Source organism: Saccostrea echinata, unplaced genomic scaffold, assembly GCF_033153115.1.
Source record: "Saccostrea echinata isolate AGI-Se365-2 ecotype Australia unplaced genomic scaffold, CSIRO_AGI_Sech_v1 ptg000028l, whole genome shotgun sequence".
Lineage (NCBI taxonomy): Eukaryota > Metazoa > Mollusca > Bivalvia > Ostreida > Ostreidae > Saccostrea > Saccostrea echinata.
The window spans coordinates 13,792,608-13,819,243 of record NW_026889777.1 but is presented as its reverse complement, the minus strand read 5'-3'; the positions used below and the strand labels follow the sequence as shown (position 1 = coordinate 13,819,243).

Below are 26,636 nucleotides of genomic sequence, written 5' to 3'. Positions count from 1 at the left end.
AATATCAATCGCAAGCTCAATAAAGACAATCAAGAAATCTGCATTAAGGGAAAGATGAAAAATAAGAGCGCCTGTCTTCGTAGCTGCAGATCTGTAGCTCGTTGTTCTGCATGAGGAAATTGGAATGGACAACCGGAGAGTTACAGAGTCCCCCAATGAAATAAAGAGTATATTAATTATGCACAGAAAAGTGCACTGTTTCTTGATTTATGTCTCGGTCTTTTTAAACTGCCAGCTCAAAATATTACAAATTATAATTTCCTTACATGCATTATAATTGCATGATCTTCTGGCAAATATGAGGATTAAATCATATTCCCAGAGGTCTTCGCCCGAAGGGGATATGAATTTTATTGCATTAATGCCGAATTAATGTTCTTATTTCCCTCATGATCATGCAATGAATTGTTTGTTATACCAAAAAAAAAAAAAACAAAAAACAACTAGGTTTTAAAAATAAACAAAAGCTTTAAATTTCGGCACAACTTTCAAATGAACATTCATTTTTAAAAAGTAGATTGTCTTCCCTATCTTTTTTTCTTTTTTTTCTAAGCATCCTCATTGGAAAGAAGATCGCTATTTTCGTCACTGTTTGGTAGACACGGTTTATAGGCATAACGGACCCTTTTCGTTGAAACGGATACTTTCAGTCAAAAGCAACGGACAATTTCCGATGAAACTACTGAACCAAAACATGATCAGTAATTAATGCGCTTTGAAACTTAAATCTTTGGTAGATGTACCCATTCTTTTATTGTCACTTTTGCTGCTCTTGGACTTTTTCGTTTTACAACCGTTGAAAATGCATTGCGGAAAAAAAATGCACGATGTTTTAGAAATGGTTGAATACATGTATGACGAACAGCATAACGACGAAAGGGAATCATGAGACTCAGTCACGTAACTGTTGGAACCAATCAGAAAGGGGTGGTATAGAACAGGTATAATGAGATATAATAAATTCTTTTACTACTTCTTCAACTATGATGGCCGTGGAATATGTAAGGTAGATTTTTTGTTAATAAATGACTAAGAAAGAAGGATTTAAATACAAACACGAACTTTTCGGTTTTTGTTAGCTCAAACATGGGTTGATGTTCTATACATGTCCGCGAGGTGAGAATTAATATTTTGCAATATGATCGCACCTTACTAAATTATTCCGACATTAGGAACCATTTATTACAGACACCAATCTCCTTAATGTTTTCTTTTTAAAATTACATCAGCGACTCTTAAGAAACGAGGTACCATTTGGAGTTTGCGAGTGTTTATTAGTAGCGTTGAGAAGGGGGAAATGTTTGAAACTATATTTTAACAATTAAAGATAACAAAATGGGGGTGAATAAAGATTTAAGAAAAAAATTAAAGGACAGAATCATTTATAATTGCTTTTAATAAATTGTGATTTACTCGTAAAAAGAAATAAGTAGACAAAAAGTATCAATTTTCATATACGGGATAAACTTTTATAAGGCAATGCTAATCCTAAGACTTGATTATGTGCCTCTTTTACCTTTTTTCTACTCCATAACTAAGGCAGGCCCAGAAATGAAATTGTATATTATTACGCATTGTAAACATGCTTAATTTTTTTTTCACAAAGAAAATGATCTTGGAAATAGAACTTTTTTTTTCAATATATGATTTTCTATGCACTACGGATTAAACTTATTTGAAACAACTTTACACAACATAACGTGTGTGTGAATATTTGTTCAAATTAAATTTCGTCGATGATACAGAGAATACATGAGGTTTTATTTGGGTTGGATATCCCCTTTCTCCGCGATACCTACCGGTATGTAGATTTTTTTTTTTTTAATTTTTTTTTTTATTTTTTTTTTTTATGTACAAGTGCTTAATACATTCTTTTAATTGCGCTAGAATATCAAATATAAAAACACGTGCATAAAGTGAAATAATTGCACAGTACAGTACATGTACATGTATTATATTTTCGAATGAATATTATCCATTTCTAGATCCTGTCTAGACATGCACCCCCCCCCCCCTTTCGAAATTACTGAATATGCTTCTAGAATTCTACACATGTAATAACAAACTTAAAACAACTGTTTAATATTGACAATCCACATGTAGTTGCTTGGAAGAAGAAATCATATACTGTCTAAAGTTTATATGTATTTTTAAGGTTATTTGAATAACGACGTGACGTCATTAAGTATTCAATGAATAATGTCAATGTTGATTTGAAGCGCCTTACTAAAATGATCATAAAATAGTGAAAAAATGAGATATTTTTAAAAGTTATGTATATTTGAACTCAGAAAGAGTCGGGCTATCAAAATTTACCAAAAAGTCAATTTGTGAAATTTTGACCTTAAGGGCCCTTTTCTCGTGACGGCAGTCATATATATATATATATATATATATATATATATATATATATATATATATATATATATATATATATATATATATATATATATATATCAGGGATGGGGTCAATTACTTTAAAATGTAATTAATTAAATTACAATTACTTTGACTTTTTTTTCAATTAAATTACAATTAAATTACAGGCTTTCTAAGACATGTAATTAATTAAATTACAATTACTTTGCAAAAGTAATTAATTAAATTACAAATTACATTTTTAATTTTTTGGAAAATTTTTATAATCCTTGTCAATGAATATACAGAACTTAATTTATTTGTATATAAGATCAGCCTCTGCACAAACAGTACAAGAAATAATATGCTATAGGCATTGTGTATCACTCTGGTTTAATTTATAACATTTATTTACAAAACAATAAGAATCTCTTAAAGAACTATCCGCGATCAGTTTCATGCAGTTTCCACCACACAAACCTACATGTACACAAATTGCATGGCTTATGATATTTGATTAAAAGTGAGCATTTTAATAGAGTGAAATGAGTCGCAACTGTTACCCCTCAAATTATATATTTCCTTTGAAGGTAACCTGAACATCCTAAATTGCTATTTATGTTGAATAATTTTACTTCATAAATCAGAATTGTACAGATAGAAAATTCATTCATAAAAATCTGTTTAGATGTTAAAATAATTATCAAATGAAAGTGTTTCTTTTCTAAAGCTAGCGGAGCATTTTAAATTGAAATAATTATCTCCATTGGCTTTGTCTTCTAAATCATGGAATGAATATCTCTTTAGAGGAGTTGATTTGTTTTGATTGCAATTTAAAGCTGTGATCTGGAGGGCAATTATCTCTTCCCAACAAGAGAGAACTTAATTAATGACACACACCTTCTTTTTCTTTATTATTGATCAAACAACAAAGATTGAAATATAATAAATGTGTGTTTCATAGCTGAATAGACCTAAGAAGGATGGTTTAAAATTCATATTTATAAACATAGATCAAAAAATTCAAAATCTACATAATGATTAGAAAGAAACTAGTTTATTATTATCAAGCCAATCATTTAATTATTTTTTTTGTAAGCATTAACCTAAGATTTTGTATTATTGAAGGATTGAGAATATGTTTAACAATAAAATAAAAACCAGTAAAATGGGGAGGTAGTGGTGACGATATATCATGAATAAATCATGAATGTGTATTATATAAAGTAATTGAATGTAATTGAAAAAGTAATTGAAATTACATGGTATTTTTTCAGTGTAATTAATTAAATTACAATTACAAGTAATTGAAAAAATGTTCAATTACAAATTACTTCCAATTACTTCAAAAAATGTAATTAATTACAGTCAATTACAATTACTTTTTTCAATTACCCCATCCCTGATATATATATATATATATATATATATATATATATATGACATATGGCTTTAGGAGACCATGGAGGATATATTTTCTGGCTTGGGGAGACCACTGGATTAAGGCGACCTTTTTCGGTCTACCTATTATTTTGACCTCATCAGTATTGCAAATGTCTTTTTATAGATAAATAAACAGTCTGCCATTAAATATTATTAATCTTTAACTCTGTTATTTAACATTCAAAAGTTGTCTAATTTCTATCATCTTCCCTAAAAAAGAAAAGAATTTATAACCTACGTATAATTTCAAAGGATAATTTTTCTGCATTTTGGAGACCATGAAAAACATGCAATTAAACAAAAAATCTAGCATATATATTTTTTCCGCTTTTGATTTGTTCAAATGAGTGTTTCTTTAACTTAGTTTTCCATGTTTTATGTTAAAAACCTAAAAAGGAAAAATATTGTAAATTTATGAACCATGTTTTGAATTCTTAGCAAGTGCTTTCCGTCACTTGTTCCGAATGCCATCGGAATGCCCCTTCAGTTTTCAGAAAATGACCTCTGAACACCATGGATGTTGAGAAATTTGGGTAAGTAACTAAAATGATACAGTAATAAGTTGTAATTAAGAATACACAAGACAAACATTCGTTTTTTTTTGTTGTTTTTTTTGCCTAGTAATTTAGCTTTCAAGAGAAAAAGTATGATTTTAAATAATCGTTAGACTATAGTTTGGTATATAAAATCCTGAAGGAAATTCGAAATAAAGTTAAATGATAGGCCCCTATATTTTTTAATTCTTTTATGCAAGTCCACAAACAAATTAAATATTTAAAGATTAGGCCGAACGTAGAAAAAAATGGTCTCGCAAGTTGACGCAGCTATTTCGAGCTTAAGAATTTAAATTAAACTTTCTGTAAACATTATGCAGGACATGATCATCATGATATAGTATAAATGAAACAGACCCTGTAAGAAAAAAATAGCTGTAATTTAATAATTGTTTATTAATATAATGTGATCCTCTGCTAATAGAATATATATGCTGTAAAAAAAAATCTGAATCAGGGTGAAGCAGATTTGATACAATACATGGCTGAAGGAACGGGGGGGGGGGGGGGGGGGGCGCAGGCCCCCTGTAATTTTGCTGAAATTTAGGTATACTATAGAAAACATTGCTCCTTTATGCTTGGGCCCCCAACCTCTGATGATCTATTTTTCTTTTGCTTTTGGGCCCCCTCAATAATAACCTCTGATAATGTATTTTTCTTTTGCTTATTAAAAAATTTTTGGTTTGTAGGCACCCCCAACCTGAAACTGAAAAATGTTGTTTGGTTGTGCTCACCCCCCCCCCCCCACCCCCCTCCAACTAAATTACGTACGGGCCTATTCTCCATCCCTGAGGTTTTCTTTCACCAAAGAAAGATTAATTGGTAACAGTTCAGATATATATAGTAATATTTACGGAAGGGAATATTCTCGTTTAATTATGAAGATGTGACAGTAACTCAGTCAAAGCCACAGTGAGTGTAACATTTATTTAATATTATTGTTAATGTTTACAAATAGTGAACTACTGATACTATGAAATTTTAATGGATATATAGAAAATGTACAAGTACAACCATTTAATGTAAATCACATACATGAAAAGCTTCTTTTTTTTCAAGCAATTGGAAATTCTTCATTTTTTCATGAAATTATTTTATTTCGTATGTATGATAATTTATTTCGTATTTTAATTCAGTCAACAAATCATTGTCGCAGCCTAGTTCCCTTCATTATTTTCAGCAGTTCAGTGACAGAGATAAAATGATCATTTGAGGTTTATAACCCCCCCCCCCCCTTCCCCACCAAATGAAACTGAAAAATGTTTGGTTTTGGTCCCCTTCAACTGAAATTGATTCCTACTTACCATGCTTACATGCTTAACTATGAAGATGTGACAGGGGGTGTAATAACAATAATTGTTCAGATGGATACATAAGCTGATATACGTATCAAATTTTAATGGATAGATAGAAATTAATATACAATTACAACCATTTATTATAAACTACATAAAGATAATTTTTCAAGCAATTTGAAATTCTTCATTTTTTATGATAATATTTTATTTCGTATATGTTTATAGGTTTATTCGTATCAACAAATCTGTGTACGAGTTAATAACGCAGCCTGGTTCCCTGCATTTTCAGTGATAGAGAACCAGAATAAGATTTGCAGGGAAACAAGCCTCAATGTTACAAGGTTTGAGGTTTGTTTATTTTATATTTTAATTTACACTTTTTAAAAATTATTATTATTATGCAAAAATCTGTGTGCAGATGAATATTTACATTTTAATGTTATAAGTCGTTTTGTGGTTCATTTATTTGCGGTGACTGTCCCACGTGTGTTTACCTGTTTACATTCACCTACTGACCTAGAGTCTTCAAAATATACCTTCTGTAATCATGACTGTTGTAATCTTGTTTTTATGTTAGTTTACCGTATGTAACTTGACTGCTGTATAGATTTATAGCGATCACTGCAAGCTTTTAATATTTAGGTGAAGAGAAATCTCAGACTATCAATCACAGGCACTTGTTTCATATACGGTGCATCCCTACTTATTTTTACCACAAGATATCTAACTCAATTTCAGGCACCCCCGCTTCAAGCTCGTATTTTGTTCATGTATCATTATCAATCATTAACCTACTTTTAAATGACATCGTTCGCTTCAAGAGACTTTTTTCTTGTCAAATAAATCGTTTCAGACATCTCTGGTCGAGCCTCTTTATTGTAAACCACTCATTTATTCCTCGAAAATTACCTCGATACATTTTAAGACTTTAGATGGGATACAACTTCCAGTTGGGGGTAGAATAAAACCAGAGACTTCCGAGTATTCCATTCCTAGGTCTCTGGTTTTATCCTTCATTTATAACCCCAACCGCAAATTTGTATTGAAAAATTACCTTGATACATTTTAAGACTTTAGATTGGATACAAATTTCATTTTTTTCACAGGACACGAGGTTTCAACTTAAAAAATAAAAATTCTCACCGTTAAGATATGTTGGAAATTTTAGCTTGATGTGTTGATAATTTGCCAAATTATTATATAATAAAGGGGACTTTATATGATCACCCGGCGCTGTCGCTTTAGTTACAGTCTTCACAACAATTCTTTTTCAGCACATGCCCTTCGGGCATGTAGACCTATCATTTTTTCCAAGGCCATTCAAATTTGTACATGTCCTACTCAAAATTCTTACATTTACCAGTATTGTGCAACAAAAAAAACCCATTGGGTATAAAGGTTTTATATTAATTTTTTCAGCGTCGTAAACCAACCATGGCCTGTGATTGCCATTTTCTAAAGCGTTTTTGTTCATAAATAACTTTTGAGTTGCATGCTGGTCATTTGTTGGCCGGTTTAGCTGAACTGAATTTCTGAAATGGGATCATGACTGTAGTGCCACAGTATGTGGCATTGATGAACATCTCATAATTTAGCAAGCAACTTCGAGAAAACAAATAGGTTAAACTAAACACTTCAATGATTAGATTGACAATCATTTGACAGGTCGTATCGAGAATGTAGACAGGCAATCCATCGACATTACATATAGCAACGTTTAAGCGAATAATGGGGGTAGGACAGAATAAATGGCAAGTAAAGATCGTACAACGAAAGAAGATTCACATATGCCCTCTTCCGACATGTAATTTGGCAATTTTTACATGCCCGGCTGCAAATTTAACAGGTCCCTGGCATTGGACTCCCGGGTTATTTGGAAGACTGTTAGTTTAGTTTCATGTGGTCCGACAACATTGATTCTCAATGTCTGCTCCCTCTACCCCATACACTTATCTTGATAAAATTATATAAATGATATTATTAATTATCTAAATTGATATAAATTATATAAACTGGTCTTGTTTATATAATTTTACAATGTCATAAACAGCTGCTTAAGTGCATATAATATTGTAAATGGATTTATATATAGGATTAGGGAAAGATCCTCACTTGATTATGGCAGCATATTTAGCTCGTAGGAGTTTATTATCTACCACACATGATCAATGTCACTTTTGGACGTGAATGACTTTTGACACCCTAACTTCAGTTCAAATCAACGTTAACTTTATGTGACGTCTCTCTGAATCTTTTTTTGCATGTAACTTGGGTAAAAACAATTAAGTACTCTTGATGCATTTGATTTCTCTTAGCCCGTTTAAACATTTCCAAGGTCTATACCAGTTTTTGCAGGGGCGAAACTATGTAGAAGTTGGAAAAGAAACCCATCCTCTTTTTGACTTATTTGGTTTTCGAGGGGTGAAAATTTTCAATGTTACACTCAACTACATGCAATATTTATTATATTATACTGAATATGTTTTATACAAATACAAATAATAGTGAACCTTGAGCGCATATATCTGCGCAGTCACTATTTTTTTGAATATCACCCGTCGTCAAGCAATGTTGACTGTTGCGACACTGGGCGTAGCTTCATTATTCAGCGGATAATAGTGCTTTTTAACAAATGTTTCTTGACGAATCAGATTAATTCATCTAATATACCTGAAAGTACAATATTAATTAAGTGTCATCATTTTCCTATATTAGCATTTTTACTGGTAATGGTTTTGAAATGATAGGAACATGCACTGTTCAAAATGTCTTAAAATGTTGTTTTGGCTCAATTTCTTTGTTAGATTACTGTGTTGAACTAAGGCAGGTCAATTAAAGTAACATGATCCTATAGATTCCATGTACATTTAGTACTGTAAAGTAGACAAATTTATTGTTCTTACAAGTAGTTCTCAAACATTGATTTAAGTTGGTCTCCTGAAGGATGTAATAATGCAATTGGTCTGCTTAAGGTACAGTGTATAATATAGACATGCATATTTTATTTTGAATTTGTATTATGTCAATCATTAGAAATATATGGATCTTAATTAAAAAACATTGTTTTCATTAGAATTTAAGATATGTATAATAGGCATATATTCTTCATGCTTTTCCATAATTAAGTCCTTTTTTACAGGGTCTCTGCTAGAATCATTTGTACCCCAGTGTAACAAATCTATGGAAAAAGAGAAAATCTCAGCTCAAGGGTCAACATGTCTTTATTCCAAGAAAGGTAAATTGATAATTTTTTGTGCTAAAATTCTCTTTTATAAATTATAATATCAATGCAAAAGAGTGAACAAACAATGTACCTAACAACATTTTGAAAATGAAAGTGCAATAACAGTTAATAATTATGATCAGTTGAATGAATGTTAATAATCCAATCAAAGTCCTTGTTGTATATCATTTTTGCTAGGGCTGTGTATTGAGCAAAAAAAAAAAGACATTTTTTAATGCGATATGCAATATATTGAATTCTTTAACAATTCTGTCAAAAAAGTCTTATAAATCATTATGCATGAGTTTTATAAAAATAATTGTTTTTTACTCATTTTTAATTTTTTGTCTCACCGTCTTTAAAAATTACACTTCAAATTCAAACTTTTCTTGACTGTAAAATCAACATGTTAAGTAAAGTTGTCTATGTATTTTTATGATTTTGTAATAATCATCTAAGATGTGCTACCTCCTTAATGATTATATCATTTTTGATCAGTTTTAATTCAAAACAGTTAAATATAATCTTTGGTGATTGAAATTCCCAACTTTTTCACAGAATTAAATAAAAAAACTGCCTGCCCAAAATGTATTGGAATTAAGTTATTTTTAGCTCACCTGAGCCAAAGGCTCAAGTGAGCTTTTCTGATCAAAATTTGTCCGTTGTCTGTCGTCGTTGTCGTCTTTGTTGTTGTTGTAAACTTTTCACATTTTCATCTTCTTCTCAAGAACCACTGGGCCAATTTCAACCAAACTTGCCACAAAGCATCCTTGGGTAAAGGGGATTCAAATTTGTTCAAATGAAGGGCCACACCCTCTTTCAAGGGGAGATAATTAAGAATTAGTGAAAATTTAGTGGTATCTTTTAAAAATCTTCCTCTCAAGAACCACTGGGCTGTAAAAGTTGAAACTTAGGTGAGACCTTCATTACATAGTGTAGATTCAAGTTAGTTCAAATCATGAACCCCAGGGGTAGGATGGGGCCACAAGGGGGGATCAAAGTTTTACATGGGAATATATAGAAAAAAAATCTTTAAAAATCTTTTTCTTAAGAACAACAAAGCCACAATTAGGCATATTGATATGGAATTATCCTCAGGTAGTGCAGATTCAAGTTTGTTCAAATCATGACCCCCAGGAGTAGGGTGAGGCCACAATGGGGGATCAAAGTTTTACATAGAAATATGTAGGAAAAATCTTGAAATTGTTTTTCTTAAAAACAACAAAGTCACAATTAGTCATAATTTATATGGAATCATCCTCAGGTAGTATAGATTCAAGTTTATACAAAATCATGACCCCCGGGCGGGGGGGGGGGGGGGGGGGCACAATGGGGGATCAAAATTTTACATAGGAATTTATAGAAAAAAAATCTTTAAAAATCTTTCTCTCAAGAACAACAAAGCCACAATTAGTCATATTGATATGGAATCATTCTCAGGTAGTGTAGATTAAATTTTGTACAAATCATGACCCCCAGGGTAGGGTGGGGCCACAATGGGGGATCAAAATTTTACATAGATGTATGTAGAAAAAAATCTTGAAAAATCTTCTTCTCAAGAACAGCAAAGCCTTGTTAAGTCATATTGATATGGAAGCATTCTCAGATAGTGTAGATTTAACTTTGTTCAAATCATGACCCCCAGGGTTAGGGTGGTGCCACAATTGAGGATCAAAGTTTTACATAGGAATACATAGGAAAAAACTTCAAAAATCTTCTTCTCAAGAACAGCAAAGTCATATTTAGTCATATTGATATGGAAGCATCCTCAGGTAGTGTAGATTCAAGTTTGTTAAAATGATGGGAGGGGGGGGGGGTAGGGAGGGTCCACAATGGGGGATCAAATTTTTAACAAGGGAATATACAGGAAAAAAATCTTTAAAAATCTTCTCAAGAACAGTAAAGCCATTTGTTATATTGATATGGAAGCATCCTCAGGTAGTTCAAAATCCAAGCCCCCTCCCCTTTAAACTTTTCAATACTGAAGTGATTTGTGCTTTTTCCTAGCCAATGTGCTCAGGTGAGTGATGTGGCCCATGGGCCTCTTGTTTTTGATATAATATATTCATTAATCTAGATATGTATCAATATGTTTGATGCAGCCCTAATTTTTGCTGGTTCATAAAATAACTAAAAAATAAACAAATGCCAAATGTTGGCATGGTTGGCATTGCAACTGTATCTTACACATTCAAATCAGGCCATTCTTACGAGTTTTGGAACATGTTGGGTTCTACACTAGTTCCGCTACTACAGAGAAGACAGCTTGTTTTCAAACTGTGTCATTCAAAGTTTCAATATATGAGAAACACAACAAATCTGAATGCTTAGCCATTATATTAAATGATGAATCTACTTTATTGTGTTATTTATTGACATTTGACAATCATGATTTATAAATCATTTTGAAATTTTATATGTATCATATCATAAGGTCTGTGTATTATCCCAACCCTATATACCTACATATCACAATGTATCATTTCAGCATTTATTTGTTAGTTTCTATGTTCAAGATTGCTTTTGAGAATTTCTTTACTCATATTGAGATGCCACTGTTCCACCTGCCTGCTAACGTGGAAACAAAACTCCCCTCTGTAACAAAAGAGTGCACCAATGGAGATAATCTCAAAACTTGTGTAGTAGGATCAACTCCTAACAATGCACCACTTTTCAGCATTTATATTCATTGCTTAAGGGTTTATTCTTACTAATGAAATAAGTTGTGGTGATGCATATATTTACTGTAAGACATTTGTAATAATGAAGCATTTGTGAGATATACCTTTTATCAGTTACCGTATATACTCGCGTATAAGTCGGTCTTTTGGGAGTTAAATTTTGGTCCAAAACTCTATGTCCGACTTATAGGCGAGTCATAAAAAGGTTAGTATTTTTCTGGACGGCGAAATGTAGTATTTCATAAACATTTCCATGATTATCGTTGAACAGAGTCTGGATATATCAATTATGTATTCCAAGATTATACATAAAGTACAAGTTTTTACATATTTTAATAACTTTATCTTTATCTTAAGTGTGCATTATGTATTTTTCTTAATGATTTAAATTTAAATATTGGCGTCTTTTCTAAAAATATTAATCGAAACCAGGTTTAAACATTAGAGCATTAATTTGAAATGCAAACTGACTCTGGCAAAAAGTTGTACCGACTTATAAGCGGGTCAATGGCAAATCCCTCCAAAATAACCTCAAAAAATACAACCGACTTATAAGCGGACCGACTTATAGGCGAGTATATACGGTATTTACAAACAAGGCATTTGAAGAGGATGAGCACAGTGCATTTTTTTTTTCTGAAGTTAAGGTGATTTTAAGCAAAAGAACATTTCTTGCCCATATTTAGAAAGCAAAATATTTTGACCTAGTTTGAAGTTTTTTAAACCCATTAAACTTAATTGTTAAAAAATTAAGTATGTAAACTAAATTTTGAATAAAGAGTTGGTCCTCTGTCTAAAACTTGCTCTGTGAGCAAGTTGAAATTACAATGCCTTTCATAATTCCTTCACAAAAAATGGGGTGATGACCCACAATATTAATAAATTATAGGTTTTAAATAATATTTTATATTTCATAAATTAAACAGTGAAATTTACAAAAAAAAAAAAAAAAAATTATTCATTTTTAAACTGTTGTTACATTTAGGCATGTGGGTATATGTACATATCCTGTTAAAGTCTTTGTGTATCACATTATATCATGATATACTTCAGAAAAATTAGTACACCCGTAGTTTTGAATACAATTCATACATTGATTTCATTTGCCACAGTGGTCTCTTTAATATTGCAATAATGCATTTGGTCTTCCTAATGCATGTATAATGCAGGTACTGTATATACTCTATGTCCAACTTATAGGTGAGTCATAAAAAGATTAGTACTTGAAACCAGGTTAAAACATCAGAGCATTGATTTGAAATTGTCAATTGATTCTGGCAAAAAGTTGTACCGATTTATAAGCGGGTCAATAGCAAATCCCTCCAAAATAACCTCAAAAAATACTACTGACGTATAGGTGGACCACTTTATAGGCAAGTATATATACGGTATAGTTTTTGTTGAATTTTGCTAACAGCAAAACACTATATATGAATAATGAATTTTGGAAAAAAAAGATTATTAAGTTTAATGATGCATGTATGTAGTATAGAAATATTGTTCATATGCCTGTACATGGTACAAATATGCATTTTACAGAGTGTACATATGCCAGAATCATATGGACCCCAGACTGGCCCTGGTGATTCCGTTAAGAAAAAAGAGGAAAAATCAGTGCTTGTGCTCATTGGTCATTGGACAAAGGTAAATAGATTTATTTCATAAAACACAACATGTAAATTACTAGGATATTAAAATATCACAATTAAAATATATGTACTGATTAATATATATATGGATATCAATTGGTCTCGTTGATGGAGTTAAATGCGTTTGTTATCCCTTTTAAGTGGATCATTTAAATATTATGCAGTTTATTTAGAAGCTCTTTATTATCTGCACTATTCACTTTTACAGGGTGTATGCCAGAATTTTTTCAAGAACAGTCTGAATCTGACATGGAAAAAATGAAGAAAAACAGCCTTCCTGTTTATAAATCTACATTCTGACAAAGGGTAATTTTGTTTAGTTCAATTAGAAGTGCACATTTAATTTCAGTTGCTTTCCTTAATGATATATTATAGCATTTTTATTCCCTTATGAACAATATGTATACTTGTAAAGCATGTATCACAAAATCTTCTGCAAACAAAGTTTTGGGTGTATAGTGTTTGTTGTTTAACGTCCCTCTTGAGAATTTTTCACTCATATGGAGACGCCACCACTTGTCGGTGGAGAGCTGCAAATTTTTGTCCTATACTCAGCACTTACGGCCATTGAGCATTGAGGGATCTTTATCGAGCCAGCACCTACTGTGACATGGGACCTCGGTTAATACCTCTGTCTCATCTGAAGAACGGGTCTCCACGTCCCACAGTGGGATTCAAACTCGCGATGTAAGGATCAGCTTCTTTCTCCGCGACTCTAGAGTAGACGCTCTAACCACTGCATCTGCTCTACTTTGGCAACTTTGGGTGTATATAAGCATAGGAATCATCATGTCCATCTGTCTGTTCATGTGTTTGGCCACTTTAATGATTAGCTTTTTTGTTCCAATTCTGGCTAAGATAAATTGATTTAAGTCATCTAAATACAAACAAATTAAGGGAAATTACTATGGTATTGGAATGAACATTTTGGAATACTGTCTAATTGTTCCATTGTAGTTGGTTTCTTTAATGTTGAAATAATGCATCTGGTCTTCCTAATGCATGGCATACGCTGTATGCATGTGTAATGTTAAAGTTGGCTGAATGTAAAACAGTTCTTGCGTTATGACAAAGGTAAATAGATTTAGTTCATGTAGCTAAACATGTAAATTATTAGAGTACTAAAATCTCAAGTTTTGAATACTGATTTACACGTGGAAAGTAGTTGGTCTCCTTAATGCAGTAATAATACATTTGGTCTCCCTTATGCGTATGGTATATTATATAAATTTAATGACTGACATGTACGAGGGTTGATCCAAAATTTCGTGGAATTTCTTCATATTTTATTTATTTATTAGTGAAAGTGGTTGAATACTGATTTACATGTGGATAGTAGTTGGTCTCCTTAATGCAGTAATAATACATTTGGTCTCCCTTATGCATACTGTATATTATATAAATTTAATGACTGACATGTACGAGGGTTGATCCAAAAGTTCGTGGAATTTCTTCTAGTGTTGTACCGATTATCAGAAAACATTGATTGTCGACAAAAAATGCTACCAATTCCGATGATCGATTATAGTTTTTCATAATGATTATCGATCATCGGAAACATACTTCTAATACAATACATTCCGGAATTATCCATTTCTGGTTTAAAATTTATTTCTTCTTAATGAAAGAAAATGGCATCTGCATCTGATACTATCCAACTAGCATGAAGCAGAGGTGATTAAGAACCGAAGATGCATATATAGGGCTTAAAAAAAATTATTTTTGTTTCCTGTAATAACCCGACCGACCCATTCAATTTAACCCCGGGTGAATTTTTTTTTCTGCCAAATCGGTGTTTGCTCTTTGGTTTGATAAATCAGCTGATTCTTTTTATTCAAAAAATATTAATTGTATCTTTTATTTGAGATATAAAATATGCAACTTAGTCAACATTCACCTTAAATATAAAGAGTGATCAATTCCCCCCACAACTTTTTGAAGTTCGTTTTCTGTCGCTAGGCAGCCATGTTGGGTGTCCACTGTAAATATTTTTAGGTCTAGAAAGTGTAAAAGAAGCAAAACAACAAAGAAAATAATATATTATGTATTTTATATATTCATGTTAAAGAAATAAATGAAATTATTGTAATAGTCTGCTTTTTGTATACAAAACTATGAAGAAATCTGATTATAATCGGTAAAATCGCATCAGAAGCAGTAACCGATTCCAACCGATTATCGATTATGAAAATTAACCGATGTCTCATCACTAATTTTTTCATATTTTTTTTAATTTATTAGTGAAAGTGGTTGAATACTGATTTACATGTGGAGAGTAGTTGGTCTCCTTAATGCAGTAAGAATACATTTGGTCTCCCTTATGCATACTGTATATTATATAAATTTAATGACTGACATGTAGGAGGATTGATCCGAAAGTTCATGGAATTTCTTCTTATTTTATTTATTTATTAGTGAAAGTGGTTGAATACTGATTTACATATGGATAGTGGTTGGTCTCCTTAATGCAGTAATAATACATTTGGTCTCCCTTATGCATACGGTATATTATATAAATTTAATGACTGACATGTACGAGGATTGATCCGAAAGTTCATGGAATTTCTTCTTATTTTATTTATTTATTAGTGAAAGTGGTTGAAAATTACAAATAAGAATATAGACACTTGTTGAATTTTTTAAATAAAAAAATATTTTAAATATTAATGATAGTAACTCTATGGCAGTTGCCATAGCAAAGGATGTTTTAAAATGCAGGGGAGACATTTACTCGTTCATTTTCATTTTAATTCTTAATACGTGAAATAAGAAAAAACCTGCACTAAGTGGCAAATAAAATGAGAATTTTGTCATTATTACGATTCCTTGACCACTAATATACCTGTCTGTGAGAGTTTTACTGATTTAACTTGATATTTAGACTATTAGTTGATGATTTCTTGTTCATCTTTTAATTGTTAGAGAATGTCACATTTCAGTCAAGTTATAAGTTTTGTTAAAATCTTAGGAACACTCTGACTTAAAGGGGTATACTACTGATACAGGCTGGAGAAAAATGCATTTAGCAACTGATTTTCCAGTGGCGTGAGAAATTTAAGAACAATAGAACTTCCATGAGGTTGATTAAAGGTGTGGCTGCTTTTGGAAGGTCTGTTTTTTTCGTAGACAAATTAAGCCATGATGGATGTTGACCGCTGACGTACTGTGCTGGACTTTGCTACTGAAATTGGAACATCATATGGAAAGATGGGGAGTATTTTTGAAATATGAGTGTAATATAAAGATAAGTCGATTGGTGTGAGAGGATACCCAGGCTTTTCTTGAGAGAAAAAAGGAGAAAAAGGCAGAATATTCTGTAGAATTACTTAGTTGAATTGAACATGAGGGTGAGATGCTCCTATAACATGACATGACATACTTAACTTGACGTTACGTCGAAGTCTCTCCCGGATTTTACAACTATCAGTGTTCAGAAAGCTCATGTGACCTTATTGGTAATTGGAATGTGGTGAAATTTTCCAGTATTGTTGCATAATGACTCTATATTATAAATATGCCTATTGTTTGCTTTCATCAAATCACAATAAAATTTTAGAAATAATTAAATTCCATGAACTTTTGGATCAACCCTCGTATTAGAAAAAAGATGGATCTAAGATTGAACAGGTTATAATTCACCTGAGTCATTTAAATTACATATTGCTATCTGTTTTTGTTCAGTCATCATGTGTCAAGTATTGTATGTATGTAAACTATTGAACATTTTCAGCTTCTTTTCTGGAACCAGTTTCAACTAATTTCTCGGTTGAAGTACTGTATAGGGGATTAATTTCAGGGGTTGTAATTTTCATGTTTTTCTCTCCTCTGACACGAATTCGTGGAATCGGTATATAATAAATGTTACATGTACCTCCCTTCAATGTCTATATCCGTTTAATCCATAGCGTAGTTGGAAGGCATTAATCAGCGTTATGTATTCACTTCACGAACAACAGGGTAGATTTATATATACATCAGCAAGTTCGATAGTTATTTGAATGATTTTTCAAAACCAAAATGTCGATAAAAACATGATAATGCAGGTAACAAATACACGTCGTAACATAGTTAAGTACGGGTATTCAAAACCCATGACCCTAGTGTTTTGATTGATGAAACATGTAGCGTTGGCTATTAAAACAGTTTTTTTTTTTTTTTTACAAATACAGGTTATTATCTGCTGAGTGATCTAAATTAATGTCAAGCGTGATAATTAAAATAATTGAATGACAAGTACGATTCGTAAAACTGAAATGACCATGCACTGCACGTATATTTACCTATCGTAGTCCATTCTCAAATTTCCAAATATAACATGGAGGTTATTGAAAACTTATTCACTGTTTCTTGAATTCACGGATTTATTCACACCATGAATATAGGGAATATTAACACTGCGAGTTATTTTCCCCCTGTACAATATACAGACATAATATAGAAATGATTTTATCGACTTTCTCAATCTATCATGAATTTAAAAATGTAAATATAAGCATTTAATTGTAAGTATTAAACATTTAGCATCTCATAACCAGAGTTGGAAATTACTGACTGCCCGAGGCAGTCTGTTTTTCAGGTAGGCAAGGACAAACTTTAGATTAACCTCGGTGGTCGGGGTCATTTAAACAGGTAGTTCCTGTTTTCTTTTTTTTTTTCTTCAGGGTATAGTAAGTCTATAGAAATTAAATAAAATATAGTATATCAAAGGAACACTTCTAGTTAAAAATATGAGATGACCTATAGGACCAATATTGGTTTCAGTCTTTAGAAAAAGCTTATCGATATATGTTCCGGTCACTGACTTTAGGTCACATGTGTGTAGTTTCTTGTTTCTCATGTATTGCTTTAGTTCTACATTAATGGTAATCTAACAACCAAGCTTTATGATATACGTGATGACTTTAACTTTTCAATCGTCAACTTCCCTTACTTATTCAGCAGTATACCTTCATCACCTGCATACGGGGTTTATATCTCTCAGTTGATTCGATACGCAAGAGCATCCTCTATGTATGAACAATTTTTAAAACTAGGTAAGTTATTGACAAACAAATTGCTGAAACAAGAATATCAGCAGTCTTGTTTAAAGTCATCATTTTGTAAGTTCTATGGTCGATACAATGACCTTGTCAGCAAATACAATTTATCATTAAGTAAAATGCTGACTGACGTTTTTCATACTTATTGTTAGGCCATTATTTACACATTGAATTGTGTATGGATTTTTCCATTGTTTCCCAGTCATGACAAGGAGCACGCAGCGGGTGTGACTGGTCTGCAGGGGATGCTCACTCCTCCATGGCACCTGGTCCCACCTCTGATGTTTTGGAGGTCTCTGTTTGCTCTGCTCCTATTTTGTATTTTTTGATGGGCTTTTGAGCTTGAATACTGATTGTTATCTCGATATATTTCATTCTACTCAACTGTGTGTTCATGTGATCCTACCTCAGTATTTACAGAATGATACATCCTTTGTTTGAAGGTCATTCTTGCTGTCTGACTGAGTAATGGCAACGGGACATAAAACCTTAACTGACCTTACCACATTTTTTTCTAATCTGAAAACCCTTATGCATTTTTAGCATAACATATCGCCAATGCACACATTTTTCCCAAGGAATGAACTGCATCTACTCTGCATAGAACAGTATCTCTCCCACTGGCACAACAGTACTATTACACGTCATTATGTTCTTGAAAGGCAAACACAGCAATTATTGCTCGGCATGATTTTTTTTTCGTGACACCTGCAGTATCGAGTAACACGTCAAAGTGAATGATTCATGTCCTCAAACAAAGTGTGCTTACAATGAGGTTTAGTTCCGGTTGATTGCGTTTAGTTAAAGAGAATTTATGATCTGCATTTCCATAGATGTCTTTTATATCAACACCAAACATGCATTTAAGGAAGAAAATATATTAAGTAAAATGCAAAAGCCTGTATTAAACAAGAGGCCCAAGGGCCACATCGCTCACCTGAGCACTGTGGCTAGGAAAAAAGGAAAAATCAGTTTAGTATTGAAAAGCTTAAATGATAAGTGGTCTCAACCTACTCCTAAAAAGGGAGTGGGGGGGGGGGGGGTCATGATTTGAACAAACTTGAATCTACAATATCTGAGGATGCTTCCACATAAATATGACAAACCGTGGCTTTGCTGTTCTTGAGATTTTTAAAGATTTTTCCTATATATTCCTATGTAAAACTTTGATCGTTCAATGTGGCCCCACCCTATCCCCGGGGGTCATGATTTGAACAAACTTGAATCTACACCACCTGAGGATGCTTCCACATAAATATGACCAATCATAGCTTTGCTGTTCTTGAGAAGAAGATTTTTGAAGATTTTTCCTATGTACACCTATGTTAAACATTGATCGTCCATTTTGGCCCCACCCTACCCCTGGGGGTCATGATTTGAACAAACTTGAATCTACACCACCTGAGGATGCTTCCATATAAATATGACCAATCATAGCTTTGCTGTTCTTGAGAAGAAGATTTTTGAAGATTTTTCCTATATATTCCTATGTAAAACTTTGATCATCCAATGTGGCCCCACCCTACCCCCGGGGGTCATGATTTGTACAAACTTGAATCTACACCACCTGAGGATGCTTCCAAATAAATATGACCAATCATAGCTTCGCTGTTCTTGAGAAGAAGATTTTTGAAGATTTTTCCTATATATTCCTATGTAAAACTTTGATCGTCCATTGTGGCCCCACCCTATCCCCGGGGGTCATGATTTGAACAAACTTGAATCTACACTACCTGACAATAGTTCCACATGAGTTTCATCTTTCCTGGCCCACTGGTTCTTGAGAAGAAGATTTTTCAATAATGCCATTAATTTTTTGCTATTTCGTAATTATCTCCCCTTGGAGGAGGGCGTGGCCCTTCATTTGAACAAACTTGAAACTCCTTCACCCAAGGATACTTTGTGCCAAGTTTGATTGAAATTGGCCCAGTAGTTCTGGAGAAGAAGATGAAAATGTGAAAAGTTTACGACAACAACGACGCCGCCGACGACAGACAACGGACAAATTTTGATCAGAAAAGCTCACTTGAGCCTTCGGCTCAGGTGAGCTAAAAATCAAAGGACAAGTGCACTTAAGCAATGCTTAATGGGCCCTTTTTCAGTGCCGTATTACTTTAGAATGTATTACCAAATTGTTCTCTTTTGGTAATAGTTAAACACAAGTGGACATTTCTAATTAAAATCACATTAAAACATCACCTAAATCAGCATGGATTTGAAACAAATGAGATTTTTTAAATGCCTATAGATACCCCAAATCCGGGAAAGTCGTACGGAACCTATTTTGAGTTTCGTTTATTTAAATCAAGGGGAGGAGACATTTAAATCAGACACTTGAACAATCTGATGGTGGATCATTGACAGGCACGTTTGCTGAATGATACTTCTTGTGCTATTTTACCTGAGAAAAAAATCGAATGAAGTTGTATAGATACCTGTATCCATAGTGATCAAACTAAGGAATTTGCATGCTTGCATTTGAAATAATACAATAAGTATTAACATTAGTTCCTTTAAATTTTAAAATGAAAAAAAGTGACTACCAGTATTTTAAAAAATATATTCCACGGGTGGGTTCAACATAGGTCATACAGGTAAATAGCTCTTGCTTGTTATAGGAAAAACATTGAACTTTTCATACATTTTTAACATTTAAAGTACAAGCCTAATCATGTACAAATTTCCTACTTTCACACAAGTTTTATAAATGTATAATGCATTTTTTGTCAATCGTACAAGTTTGTACAATGTTAGGCTGACAATAAACAAAAGCTTTGAAATGAATGACCGTCCTCGATTTACTACAGAAAATCACGAATATTGGCTGACCCCCTACCACATTGTATGGCTTTGCTCTTTGTATATTTATGAATTTCAGCGATAAAATTTGTTGAATCTTATGGTTTAGATATCAATTAATGATCTGAGATGGAAAATTATGCTTAATTTAATTCTTCATTTTTTCACATTTTACCGGGGCCCATAAGTGCACTCGTTCTTTAGTGTTTATACAGGTAAAAAGTTTGAAAAAATAAAAATGTGCCAACAAATGGTTTTGAACCAGTACACTAAAAATGTTCATGGTGAGAGTCTGCGGTCTATCGTTCTGGGCTATGCTGACTATGAGGACATTTGTAATAAATATAAACCAGTATGATAGAAATAGGTTTTCACATTTTTTGTAGTTTTTTTTTTTATGAATTTCGACCCTAGGCACCTCTAAAAGAACCTTGTTTTAAATAATTGCTTACTAGATCAAAATCTATCAAAATTTCATAATTTAATTTAGGGGCAGGCAAAGAGTGATTATATTGCATCTATCGGGTATAATTTTCTTATCAGAAAATTGTAGAAATATGCAAGGTTAATTAATGACAACATTTATTTTTCCTTTTTGCCTAATACTTTTATGATTTCACTAATAAATTGATTATTGAAAAAAGCCTTTAATATGACTGCTGATTTTATCTCCATCTGTTAATTTTCAACACCTTTTCTCATGATTATAGTAGATAGAGAACAGATTATGATTTCTAACATTTACTTTTACAGATCATTTCCTTGAGATAGGTGGAACCAACAGTCAAATACAGATACTTTTAAGAAAAGTAAAAATCTGGCTCAGGTAAAAAAAAAAAATCATTTACAGTTTTAACAATTAGTAATTTTACCTTAATTAACTGGAACAAGATGTGTTTGTGAAACACTATGCACCCGGCAGCAACAAAGTTCGAAAAAGCTATTTTTAGCATATAGGTCACAGTCAAGGTCACAAGGTCATTGACCTTGGTGTCATTTGAAAGAACTTAATGAGTGGAGTATGCATACCAAATATGAAGTCTCTCTCTCTCATGATTCAAAAGTTATGGTGAAGGTTAAAGTTGACAACAGACAGACAAACAGACAGACAGGACAAAAACAATATGCGCCCCCGATCTATCGATCCGGGCACATAAAAATCTCATTTGACGAAATACAGGTCAAGAATGAAGAGTTTAAAGCCTAGTAGGGATTTTGGTCAATCATTACAGGTAATCTGCAGTCCCTCTCGAGAATTTTACACTCATGGAGATGCCACCACTTGCCAGTGGAAAGCTGCAAATTCTGTCCTATACTCTGCACTCATTGCCATTGAGCAGTGAGGGGTCTTTTTCATGCCAGCACCTACTGTGACACAGGACCTTGGTTTATAAGGTCTCATCCGAAGGACTGGTCTCCGTGTCCCACAGTGGGATTCAAACCTGCGACATAAGGATCAACTCCTTACTTCGCGACCATGGCGGCACGCTTTGACTAGCTCAGTTTTAAAGAAATCATTCAAGATATTTTTTATCAAACTTAATATGCTGATACATATATAATAAGTAAGACCTATTCAACTATTTCAAAAACTTTTGACCTTTCCTGTGACCTTGACCTCACTTTCCTTCAATTTGCATTTTGCATGGTTTTAAAACCATTTAAAATATTGAAATCTAAGGTTATGCATCTATACATAATTTGGTGAGAATTTATCATCTATATCCATTTTTTTTAGATTTCAATTTAAATTTTAAAGAAACTTTTCAAGATATTCTCATCAAACTTCATACACTAACACAAAATTTCATGTTGCATTACTATATACTCGGCAGGCATACATGTCCTATGGACATATTTCTAGTGTATTGCTATTTCTGTTGTTTGTTTACTTCCGGTCAGTAAGTGCCCCCTAGGGGCAAGCCCCAGTCCTTTTTTCTTTTCCAGGGTTGCAACAGCGCCCCCTAGAAAAACAAGTTGCACCATCCAATCAAATCGTGTTTTGTGCTGCTTTATGCCAATGAAATTAAGGCTAGACAGCATATGTATTATATTCTGACCAATGGGGTTGCTGTATTTTCAAATAATTAGGATAGACTTACCACTTCAGCATTCCTTTCATCACTGAAGTGATATACATGGTCAAAAATTGACTAACTTTCATTTTTGTGTCAACTGCAGAGCAGAACGACACTTAGAGATCACTTTACCTGGTGTCTGTCTGTCCGTCTGTCACACCTTATATCTCCAAAATTTTGAGAGGCAGGGTTTTGATAATTAGCATTTATATATGTTTTTGAGCTCATGATACTATACTTTGAAACTGTATGAAATTCAGTTACCACACAAACTTATATTTAAAGACTATGAAAATACATTGGGATCAGTATTCCACAATGAATCGTGTTGACTGACAAAGTGACAATTAAAGTAAAGACAGTCTGAAATTCCTTTCCTCCGAGGATTGTTGGAAGCACCTACATGTGTATTAATAAAATGATAAATAGTTATTCATCATAATTTCAATTTAATTATTCATTTGAGGACTGGGGAACCATATTTTCTTTGATTGCCAGATTCTATCCCAGTCTTTTGCTTTTGGATCCTTTTTTTTCCTTGCAGGCAAATGCATGAACCTCCATGCTAATATTAAATTAATAGCTGACCACTCTTAGATTTATTTACCTCTTTAATGACGATACCTAGCAGGTGACATATACATTCCTTGAAACACTCTAGTTCCTATTTGATTTTCACTAATATAAAGATTATTGAAAAAAGACTAAGGTGCTCTATAGTGATCAGTCTATTCATTCATCTGTCTGTCAAATACACATATTCCTTGTTCAGAATACAGGTTACTCTAAATACTTCAAACTTTATATTTTTTAATTAGATACATGTAGCTGCTTTGGAACATCTGAAAGGTCTATTATATTATCACTAGTTTTACTAGTTTTCTTCTTGTAAGTTGAATATATTTTAAACTTTTAAATTTTTATTTTTTCCAGGTAAGAAAGAAATTCAGGAGTTCTTAAATTGCCCTTGGAGTTCTTGGATTGCATCAAACTGCTAAAAGACCTCAACAAAAACAGTGTCTTGAAAATAAAAATGAAAATATTCAGTGAAAAAAAAATGATGAAAGAGCCACTAAAAATCTTCAAGCCTTTGAGCTGAAATCTGGAAGTCAATCTGTGGACTTAACTAGTATGTCTTACTAAGTCATCATTTGTGTATAATAAATACACTAAACTGTAAACACTTGTTAAAATGTGTATAATTTTTAGATATAATTTGTAGCTCACAGACTTCAATAGTTTCATGTAATTTAAGTAATAATGAAAATTTCCTGTTGTCTAGCTAGATTAGAAACTATTATTGTCCAATTTTGGATATTGTGAAATAATTCATCTAGTATGCATACATGTGTGTACACTTACGTGTAAATTAATTATTACAGCAAATTCAATCGATCATTAAGTTGAATGTTGACTAATGTTTTTCATCGAAATTGTTTACACTGAATTGTTTGTGGATTTTTCCATTTGCCCAATCATGTCAAGGAGCACATGGCAGGAAATGCTTTCTCCTCCATTGCACCTGGTGTTTTTAGCGGTCTGTGTTTGCTCTGCTCTAATTTTGTATTGTTTCAATGGACTTTAAAGCTTGATCACTGTTGGTAATCTTCATATTTCATATACTATTAGAGTACTGGAAGAAAACTGTAAAGATTTAACATACAGTATAATGCATGTATATTGCACTTTAAGTACAGTGTATGTGGTTAAGAAATGTTAAATCCTCTCACAGTGCATTGAATTTGTTGAAAATTAGAAAATGTGTTGAAATTTTTTTTGAAATAATGTTACTAGATTGCAGTTTTTTTAAATCATGCAAGTAAGAAATTGCTAAATATTTTTTAGCTTTTCTGGACAGTCTAGATGAGTTCTTACTATATACCTAGCATTGTATCCCAGTTAAAATTTAAGGAGCAAGGTTCATTCCTAAGCTCTACCTGGACAAACTTGCATGGATTAAAGCACATTAACAGATTTACTTCAGATGCTTGACCTGATCTACATTTTCCTCATGTGTTTTTTTTGTTTTTGTTTGTTTGTTGTTTAGCATCCCTCTCAAGAATTTTTCATCCATATGGAGATGCCACTACTTGCTGGTGGAGAGCTGCAAAATTTGACCTATACTTTGCACTCAGGGCCTTGAGCAGTAAGGGATTTTTTTTGTGCCCACATCAACTGCTAGGCGGGACCTCGGTTTATATGGTATTATCTGAAGGACTGGTCCCCACATCCCCAGTGGATTTGAACCTGAGACTTAAGGATTAAATCCTTACTCGCGACTCTAGATTACAAACTCTATCCTTTGCGCCACATGTGGGATTTCACAAGATTAAGTGTTTTGAGCAGTCCTATTCTCATGTAATTATAAACTCTATGTTGAACAAACCTGCAAAGATGATGTATGTACATGTAAATGTTTCAGGGTACCAATCCTTGATTTGACTTAGATTTTCTGGATTAATGACCAGTTTTTAGAGAAGGTTCATTCAAAGTAACAATATACTCATTGGTGATCAGTAAACATAGATGATATATCCTGCTTCTGATGCTGGATGTAACATACATTTTCAGGGTTATTGAGCAGTTTAATCTAACCCAGACCAACTTGCATAGATTTTGGATCCAGGTGATATACATTACCAGAGTGTTTGTTGAGTGAGATTTTGCCTTACTAGTAGATAACATTTATAGAAGTGAGCTTTGTATTCTTTGATTAGGTATGTTTTTTCTTTGCTCAGGATATATATACCATCAGTGCCAACTACCATACATTTTGTATAATAGATGTAGCTGTTGTTCAACTGAATATGATAAAACTGTGGATGAAAATAATTTGATTTTTGTACCTTTGAATGTATTGAATTAATTTGTAAAAGCTGTTATGATACAATGTTTGATTTTTATAAAAGTTTTTAGCATATGCAATCAATAAATGTATCAACATTTTTATTTTATTATACTTTTTACCCTGCAAACTTCTTAAAAACAGAATAGTAATGATCCATTTAACTGATACTAGGTTAGTGTCACATTGTACTGGTATATCATGTATACTGAACTGTAAATAAGAAACATCTAAATACTTTGTAAAATCACAGCATGAATCATTGGATTATGTAAGAAGTGCACTATCTTGTGCTTTGGTATGGTATTAATAATAAATGTTAAACTATCATTTTTTTTTTCAAATTAACAAAGGATATGCTTGAGTGACTGTATTTTGACTAGCAGTAAAAATAAAATGATTTTTAAGCATTTGAATTATTTTGATTCATGGTCTCTGCAAGTTTAATGATAGCAAATATGTATATTGAACATGGCATCCACATATTGCTATACTGGATGGGGCATAACTTTTACTGAATCTTAATCACAACCTTGAAATTTATGTAGTACATGTACTCTTGGTTTCAACTGGTCAAATGTATTCTTAAATCACAAAGAATTTAAACAAATGTAGGAATAGGTCAGAACTTCATCAATTAGTTGGAAAGCGAATGCACTCGGTGACGAA

The 26,636-nt window shown here is 32.6% G+C and overlaps 1 long non-coding RNA gene across 1 annotated transcript; it reads left to right on the top strand.

Moving 5' to 3' along the window:
* The first annotated feature begins 8,804 nt into the window (after positions 1-8,804).
* Positions 8,805-26,377, top strand: LOC133194144 (uncharacterized). The gene is made up of 4 exons (XR_009722044.1): positions 8,805-8,888; positions 13,097-13,201; positions 13,415-13,512; positions 24,056-26,377. It is a non-coding gene; the product is annotated as an uncharacterized LOC133194144 (long non-coding RNA).
* Positions 26,378-26,636: the final 259 nt, after the last annotated feature.